Source organism: Papio anubis, chromosome 11 (assembly GCF_008728515.1).
Source record: "Papio anubis isolate 15944 chromosome 11, Panubis1.0, whole genome shotgun sequence".
In the NCBI taxonomy this organism is placed as follows: domain Eukaryota; kingdom Metazoa; phylum Chordata; class Mammalia; order Primates; family Cercopithecidae; genus Papio; species Papio anubis.
In genome coordinates, this window is record NC_044986.1 from 125,836,645 (window position 1) to 125,846,365 (window position 9,721).

Below are 9,721 nucleotides of genomic sequence, written 5' to 3' on the forward strand. Positions count from 1 at the left end.
GTCTCTACGACCTTGAGCACCAGTAACTTAACCCTTCTGAGTCTATTCCCTTATTACAAATTGTTACAATGACACATCCCTCATGATGCTTTTGTGAGGACTAAACAGGATATGAAAATTGCCTGGTATGTTAAGACACTCAAAAAGTGACCCCTTTGAAAAAACAGGCCGGGCAAGGTGGCTCACACCTGTAATCCTAGCACTTTGGGAGATCGAATCAGGTGGTTCGCTTGAGCTCAGGAGTTTGGGACCATCCTGGGCAACATGGTGAAACCCCATCACTACAAAAAATTAGCCAGGCATGGTGGCACACACCTGTAGTTCCAGCTACTGGGGAGGCTGTGAGGATCACTTGAGCCCAGGAAGTGGAGGCTGCAGTGACCAGAGTTCTCACCACTGCACTCCCTACAGAATGAGACCCTGTCTAAAAGCAAAACAAAACACAAATAACACAAATGGTGCTGCCACAAACAACTTTCATGATTAAACCCAGCTTCCTAAAAACTGTTTAGAAAGTAGACTCGTAAAGCGACCTAATGTGTACAGCCAAATTAAAATGTATATAAATCAGATTATCTTGCTATAAACCACAATATCTTCCCAATTTTTAAAAATAGGCTTTTTAACCCTAGTTATGAGAGCTAATATTATATGACAAGCTCTCAACAGAAATCCTTTGAATATTTTAGTATCTTTCATGTTCACATGATAAATGCTTAAATTAGGAATGAATATCCTTTGCTCTTAACCTATATTTTAAATTTACTTAACATAACGTGCAGACCAAACCGCAGAGAACAAAAAACTACAAATTTAATTTGGATCTACCTTTCATTTAAATGCTGAGATAATATCTGGAGAACACAATATATGTTTGATATTTAATACAGTTCTACTTTTCAACAGAGCACTTTAAAAGTTACCAATTATAATAAAGTTGCTTTTAAATACCCTCAGGTTGTTAATATAGTAAAATCTCAAAGTTACAAATCAGGATAAATTTTAAATCATCAGTGCTAAGACTTTGCAAGTAATCCTAACTCAAATACGACTTATCTTAATTCATTCACTGTCCTACAGTACCCAGGTCGGAGTGCAGTGGCTGATTTAGCTCACTGTAGCCTCAAACTCCTGAGCTCAAGCAGTCCTCTTGCCTTTACATTTTACTGTGCTTGCTTCAATAAATGTGTTACCCTGAACTGTAAACTCTACAGAGGCGAGAGCCATCTTATCTTTCTCGCCTCAGCGTCTAAGAAGAGTATGACACATAGCAGAGTTTCAATAAATAACAATGTATTAATAAATGAGGTCAAGATATTAAAATTGCTTATATTCTCCTTATATGAAAATACAATATTTTAGTGTGATCTTATAAAACGAATTATGAAGTAACTTGAACTATAAACGCACTGATGTAAAACTAGTTTACCTACTATATTTACATATTAAGTTTACAGAAAAATGAAAATACTGTGTGTATTTCAGCAAAACACATTTTCCAATTAATGTGTAAGCTAATGTGATCTGTTAATATATCCCTCTCATCTCTGAAAAACAAACAGATCGAAGATTCTATATGATTCCTTTATAACTCTGATATAAAGCAGCATTCTATTACTTTTGTCATTTCTACTTCTTTAGTTTTACATAAAAGTGGGCAAACTTGTAGACATTTATGGAGCAAACATTCTGGACATTTGCGGATGTTACCAACATTAAATAAAATGTGTCACATACTCAATGCAACTGTAACTTTACAATTAATAGTGTGAAAACTTAAGTATGTGCACTAAGGGTATTTCTACTGCTATCTGATTGAACACATTTTAAAAGAATTTACCCAGCACTTTAATTATGAAAATATTCTCCAATATGCTAAATTCTCTTTAAAAGAAACCTGAGATAAAAATCAGGAAGTTACTGAACAGGAAAAATATACATGCAACAAAAGATTAAATATCTAATTAGGTTATTTATTGAATTGAGTTAAATATCTATGTCTAATAATTTGCCAAAGTTCTGTCCTAAGACATAATAATGGATTACATAAACACTAAAAAAAATCTTATTTTACATATTCTTTGCATTTGCAAATAATTTTGATACTAAAACTTGTACAGCATTTCCATGATACAAACTAAATAACTCTCTGGATTTTCTAATGGAAAAACAGTAACAACAGGTGCACACAAAATCTTTCCTTAAGCAATAAATTATTTCTGCATATGTTTTTAAAACCGTAACTAAGCCATGATTATTCAAAAAGACTACTGTATTGGGTATTTTGATTTGGGTTCTTCTCTCCCTCACACTATCTTCGTTTCTATCATTTACCTCTTATCCCAGAGACGCTCAAACTTTTATGTTATATAAATCACATTGTCTCAAAAAATATCTCATCCACTTCTCGTGTGTTTCTGTGTGTGTGTGTCTGGGATAGGATGCGATTAAAGTGTGCTACAAGGTGAACCTTCCATAATTAAAAGGAAGACTGACTGCTATGCTTTTAAGATGACAATGTGTGGCCGGGCAGCATGGTGGCTCATGCCTATAATCCCTGCACTTTGGGAGGTCAAGACAGGCAGATATATACGAGTTTGAGACCAGCCTGGCCAACATGGCAAAACCCCAACTCTATTAAAAATACAAAAATTAGTCAGGCATGGTGGCTCCTGCCTGTAGTCACAGCTACTTGGCAGGCTAAGGCATGAGAATCACTTGAACCCAGGAGGTGGAGGTTGTAGTGAGCTGAGATGGTGCCACTGCGCTCCAGCCTGGGCAACAAAGCAAGACCCTATCTCAAAAAAAAAAAAAAAAAAAAAAAAAAGGACTATGTGTAAGTTTAAGTTCGAGAGTGTACGTGTAAGTAACTTTGCACAGTGGCTGATATACAGTAGACAGACAATACATGATACATTATTATCACGGTCCTCATTTATGTTATAAAATTGTAGCTACTAACTATTTCAAAAGTCGAGACTAAGAGAAGACAAAACACTGAAAACCTGAAGAACAACCTCCAGGTCACTAATATCTGCACAAATCACTGTATCAAAGCAGATTTACATTTGTTTTGAAAACCTGATAATGGCACTGCAAGTAACTGAAAGTATGTAAGAGATATTGGTAGAAATTAAACTCACATATGCTGAATTCCTAGTAGAAATGTTGGTGAGGTTTTAATGAAGATCAAATGAAGAGAAAACACCAGTTCTCCTTTATTCGGAAAGTCTATCTGCTTCAAGGAAATACAGAAAATGCAAACTGAAGCAGTTATGGACACAGTGCCAGAAATGAAAAAAAGAAAAATATTTACGTAAAACCAATGGTTATAATAAGAACTCTCACACAGTGTATTTTAGTTATTTGTATTATTCAAATGAATTAAAATAAATGAATAATAATATCATTCATCAAAGTATTGATAGGCCAGGCACAGTGGTTCATGCCTATAGTCCCAGCACTTTGGGAGGCCAAGGCAGGCGGATCACTTGAGGCCAGTAGTTTAAGATTCGCATGGTGAAATAGAAAAATTAGCCGGGCATAGTGGCGGGCACCTGTAATCCCAGCTACTCAGGAAGCTGAGGCAGGAGAATCACTTGAACTCAGGAGGCAGAGGCTGCAGTGAGCCAAGACTGTGCCTCTGTACTCCAGCCTGGGCGACAGAGCGAGAGTGTCTCAACAAAAGGAAAAAAAAGAAAAAAGAAAATTCAGTGTTAAATCCAATTTAAGGTTTTCAAACAGTGAAAAGTTTTAACTATCATAAGGCTAACTCTTTTTTCTCTTTTTTTCCCTCCATGTAGAATTCAACTGAAGGACAAGAAAGTTACCGAAAATCTGACACCAGCAGGTTAGGGCTTTAAGTAAGCAAGTTACAGCAGCATTTGATACTTTTATTGCAAGTATTAAAATTCTTAGGTCCAAGTAGTGTCTCAATTAAGGTATGCCAAAGGGTATGAATGCCTCTATTATACACCACTGTAACAACCCTAAGAAGAAAAAACTGGGAGGGTTACCGAAGGATGAAGGACGAGAGTCCAAATAAACATATGTCATTCATTGAAACATGCATGACATCCATTCAAAATGCCAACAGGGCCGGGTGCAGTGGCTCACATCTGTAATCCCAGCACTTTGGGAGGCCAAGGCAGGTGGATCATTTGAGGCCAGGAGTTTTGAGACCTGGCCAACATGGCAAACCACCCCCCACCCTGATCCCTACTAAAAATACTAAAAAGTATCCAGGTGTGGCGGCACACGCCTGTAGTCCGAGCTACTCAGGAGGCTGAGGCATGAGAACTGATTGAGCCTGGGAGGCGGGAGTTGTAGTGAGCCGAGATCGCGCCACTGCACTCCAGACTGGGCAACAGAGCAAGACTCTGTCTCAAAAAAACAAAAAAACACCAACAGAATGGTATTCAGTATGAATGAAAGAACTAAATTTTAACATTGTAATTGATTTATTTTTGTGAAGCTGCAAGCTTGTACATGTACATTTATTTAAACACCTCACAAACGGTAATTGGAAAAATAAATTGTCCAATTTAGAGACTGTAAAAGGAAGATTTGGTTTTCATATGAGCAATCTCTATGGGGAAAAAGCACCATGTGAAATACAGAAATCCTTTAAGTCACAGAGCTAAGCAAGACAAATATTTTGATTCTGTCATAATCACATCCCATATCCTCTATCTTTGATTCTCTAGCCTGGTCATCTTATAAAGATGAGTCAACCAAAAATAACAACTATAATGTAACCTGTGCCAGTTAGTCAAAGACAAGGCAAATTAAATGCCTCTACTTTCGTATTTTTTTCCTGCCTGTAAAAAGTAGACATTCAGAAAAACTACAAAGATGACCCTGCCTACCAACTAAGTACAACCAACACTATCTCCCTGATAACACCCAACCATTAATTAAAATCAATAACCTCAAAAATCTGAAAACGTTGTGCACACCATAATTACTAAGCTAAAATTACTATATTTCTCGGTTTAGAGGAAAACAAGTAAACATTTACTTTCTGCTTTTGAACAAACAGATTAAATTATTTTTAAGAATGCTCTTGCCTCCATATGACTCAGCTTACTGTAGGATGCAGAACACCTAAGTGAGGCAGACCAAGGGTTCTAGACCTCCCTAAAAACCCAACCTGCACCACTCCCTCCTACCAGCAGGGCCCTGAATGGGCCACCTGGGTATCTCCTCCAGGCTCACAGACATTCATGACACCAGATACCATGTACACACCGTATCTGACCCAGGGTACTACATACCCTGGATAAGACAGTGGGTACTGTGTACACAGTACATACGACACTCGGTACTAGGCACACACTGCATCTGACACTGGGTACAGCTTCTGTGACAAGGACAGTGCATGCATGGTGCATATGACATTGGGTACTATATATGCATGGCATATGACATTGGGTACTACCTACACACCATATATAACACCAGGTAATGTATACATACTGTATATGCCACCATATATATACACAAAACATAGGTAACACCAGATAGTGTATATACACTGTATATGACACCAGATACTATATACCTAATGTATATGACATTGAATACTGCACACACACCGCATATGGCAGCACGGTACCCTGCACATACTGCACAGAATACCGGAACTGCGTAAGGGCTGTATATGACACTGGGTGCTGCACATACAGCGTGAAAGGATACTATGTACACATCATATATGACCCCAGGTACTGTGTGCACACAGTATATGACACCTGGTACTATACACACAGCATATATGACACCAGGTACTACATACACACTGTATGTGACACCAGGTAAGGTAAATATATTCAATACTATCCAGATACTATATACACTCGGATATGACATGGAGTACCACACACACACCTCATATGGCAGCAGGGTACCATGCACATACTGCACAAAACACCGGGGACTGAGTGCACAGCCTAAGTGAGGAAGATACCACGTACACACCGTGTGTGATACCTGGTAGGACACCGGGTACTTCGAGCACACTGCATATGACACAGAGTACACACCACATACGATCCCCGGTACTGCGTACCCACCGCATAGGACACCGCACAGCACAACGCGCCCTGGTACACACGAATACAACAGGTACGGCGGTCACTCTGCAAAAGACACCAGGCACGGCGCACACATCGCCAGCTCCTCCTCCTCCCGGCTCGGGAGAAAAGCGCGAGGGGAGACTGCAAGGGAAAGTCCGGGTCCCGGCGCCCCCCCTCGTCCCAGCCGCGTCCTCAGCAGCTTCTCCCCGGAGCTCTGGGTGGGCGGAGGGCGGCGGACCCCGCAGGACTGTCCCGGAGGTCCGCGAGGACCTGTTGAGGCGGCGGCGCCGCTGCCGGGGTCGCTCACAGCCCCGGGGGACCGACGAATCTCCGCCCCGGGCCTCGGGGCCAGCCCTGCCCGCCGCTCCCGGGCTAGCACACGACATGCCGCGCGACAAACGCTTCCTCTCCGCCCGCCACACGCCCGGGGCCGCGTTCCCCGCCGGCCCCGACTGCGCACGGGCCCAGGAGGCCTGACCGAAAGAGGGGCATGGGGCCCGGCGGGCGGTGCTCACGCGACTCCGCGGCTTCCCGGCCCGAGCAGGCCCCGCGCGGTCCTCCGGGGCCTCATCCCGGGGCCTCCTCCGCGGCCGCCCAAGGCGAGGGGGCGCGGGCCCGCAGCCTCCGCAGGCCCCGCCGCCGCCCTCGCAGGCCCCGCCGGCCCGGCCCGCCATCCACAAAGCTCCCCGGCAGCTCGGAGCCCTTCGCGAGCGGGCGAGCGACCATCAGCACCCGCTGGTGCCGCCGCCGCCCCAGAGGCCGCGGCCAGGCAGGCTCCACCGCGCGGGCCGCGCCATCTCCACGGACGCCCCCGCCCGCCCCGCCGCCCCGCCGCCGAGCTTTCCCCACCATTATGCTCCGGCTCCTCCACCGCCGCCGCCGCCGCGCCCGGCCCTCCCCTCCGGTGCCGCCTCCTTCCCGCCGCCCGGCGCCTCTCGGGCCTGAGCCGGCGACGGGCGCGGGGGGCGGGGGGGACGCTCAGGCCGCCTCCTCCTCCTCCCTGCCGGCCTCCTCCCTCCTCCCCGGCTCCCCCCGCCCGGACCCCGCCGCCGGCTCCGCGCGAAGGGCTCCGGGCTCGAGGGGCGCCATGTTTGTAATACTCCACCTCAGAGAACGCCGCGGTCGCGCCAGGGCGAGGGAGGCCAGGCGGCCGGGGCGCCGCGTGCGGGGTGAGGGCCGGGAGGGCCCCGCCGCCCGCACTTAGTCGCGTCTCCCCGGGGGGCCGCGGGCCTGCGGGGCCGGAGCGGGCGGCTGGAAGTTGGGCGCCGCCGCCCGGGAAAGTTGGGTCCCCGCGAGGCCGCGGCAGCCGCTCACATGGCGATGCTGCGCGGGGCGGCCGCTCGGCCCCGCCGGCCCTCGGAGTTTATTGTGTCGGGTCGAGGCGCCCCGCGGCCGGGCCGCGCACTGGGGGCTCTAGCGGCTGGCGCCGGACTTGCGCGCTGCCGGCCCGGCTTGCGGCCGCCTCCCGCCCGGGGCCGGAGCCGTGCACGCGGCTCCTACCTTCCCCACGTCCTGTCCTCGGCGCTTCTATCCGAAATTTGTTGGAGCATATTCCTCTGCCTCCACACATGCACTCCGTATCCACACACACGTGAAGGCTACGTACGTGCAGGCGCGCTGGAGCCGGGAGCGGGCGCCGAGGCCGGGGCGCGAGGGGGCATTGTCAGGCGCCGCGGCAGCTCAGCCCCGGGCGGACCTGGTGCCTGCCCCGGGCTCGCGGGGTCCGGAACGACGAAGTCTGAGAAGTACGAGTGCTTCCCTGAACGACATTGTTCAGGTAGTCTGAACAGCCTTTTACTCCTGTCGTCAGAAAGAGTGGTACACGCTAAGTTCCTCGTTCCATCTCTGCGCAAACAGGACTGCGAAAAGAACAGGACCACCCATCAGCAGCCCTGCAAGAACACTGCAGATTTGCGCGAGAAGTAGGTTATCTTCTATGGAGAGGAATTCTAGACCTAATCAGAGACGATCCCCTAAAACTGTGGGTTAAGAAAGGTTCGGAGATAAGCGTATTTTGATAGTGTTCACCTGTTTTCCCGAAGGACCTTTCGCCACTGGGAGTCGGGGAACACCTGTCAGTCAGAGTGCTCTCCTCTGAAATTCGGTGAGTACAGGACAGCAAGGTGTTTTCAGGGAGACCACATTCTCATAACTTTTAGTACAGTAGAGTGTTATAATTGTTCTGGTTTATTATTAGTGTTGTTAATCTCTCATTGTGCCTCACTTACAAATTAAACTTTATTATAGACAGGTATGTGTAGGAGAAAACGTAGTGTAAGTAAGGTTCAGCACTACCCCGGGTTTCAGGTGTCTATTGGGCGTCTTGACACGTGTCCCCACCTGAAAAATCATTAGGAAGAGACCATTGTAGGAATTTGGGGATTCTGATAAAATATATCAATCTGCTTCTACAACTGATTTCTAAGATTGTTCGAATTTAGAAATAGGTGGTACTTGAATAGGTCTGTGATATACACTAGTCGAATAAACACAATCTTACAGCCCTCATTCTGATACATCCCAGAGAGTTTTTGGTTATCTCAAAGAACATCACAGAATAATTTTAATTCATTTTAAGAATAAATATATATCGTTAAAATTTAGTAGAGGGATTAAAACGTGTCAAAAGAAAAGCAAGCCATGCCTGGTTTGAATGTTGGACCGGGAATTCCAACAATGAAGAGCTTTCAGTGAGTCACCTTTTTAAAAAGTCTGTTACTTCATCTGTAAAATAGAGGACTGCATGGTTCTGTGTATTTTACAGAAGGCACTCGAGTAAGACAACATCGTATCAATAAAAAGAAGCTTACCTTTTAGGAAAGAAGTGGCTGCATAGCTCCACATTTTTCTCCAGTTATACTTTGTAGGCATCATTTCAAATTTTATACCCCGATACCATCTCTCATTCAACCTAATGTAAGTTAGATAACTTACCCTGATTTTCCTATTGGTTTTGCCTAGAATTTAACCCTTGGCTCTATTTTCCAAGTAAGGTGGTATTTATCCACTAAGATGAATATGAATATCCCTCCCCACACAAAGTGCAAAAGCCATGGATAATTTACAAAAGAAGGAATAAAACTATTAATAAATACTGACAACTATTCAAATTCACTAGTAATGACACATTCAAACAATGTAACATTGCTTCATAAGACAGAATTCTTTTCCAGTGATAATGCTACTGAGAGTTAGCAAAATGAACACTTATATACACTGCTGGCAGAAACTTGGGTTGATCTTAACTCTCTTGAAATGCATACCAAGAGGCCATTAAAAGTTTAATTTGTTTCATTTGCCGCTCAACTGAATGCATGTGTGTGTGTGGGTCTGGGGGCCAACGGTTCGAGGTTTGGAGGAAGCCCAGAAGACCAGTAACTAATTGCTGTGCTAGTATCTTACGTGACGAAGCTATACTCTTTATGGAATTGAATACAGACAGATTTTTACTTCTTAATTCTCCTTTTTGGATTGGTGAGTTTCAAAGTGGGTGCCAGTGAGCCCTGGGGCTTCTCAGAGCTGTCAGGGAGCTGTCTCTGCAGGACCAAGGTGTGGTCCCACCCCCAATCAGAGCAGCACTGCTCTATTTTCTAGAATGAGTGTCCAGATCAGATTTCCTTACCTGGCTATTGGTACAGTATGGT

General features: G+C 45.5%; 1 protein-coding gene across 16 annotated transcripts in view; it reads right to left on the reverse strand.

Annotated features, from left to right (window-relative positions):
* Positions 1-8,001, reverse strand: part of ZMYND11 (zinc finger MYND-type containing 11) — a 118,130-nt gene extending 110,129 nt beyond the window's left edge. For 6 of the 16 annotated variants that reach the window (XM_021942991.2, XM_009213861.4, XM_021942990.2 and 3 more), the window contains exon 1: positions 6,927-6,992. The gene's annotated coding sequence lies outside the window, so the exon portion shown is untranslated. Of the gene's footprint in view, positions 1-6,926; positions 6,993-7,182; positions 7,283-7,577 lie in introns of those variants that run through there. The other 10 variants (XM_021942992.2, XM_009213862.4, XM_009213852.4 and 7 more) reach the window with 5 other exon arrangements.
* Positions 8,002-9,721: the final 1,720 nt, after the last annotated feature.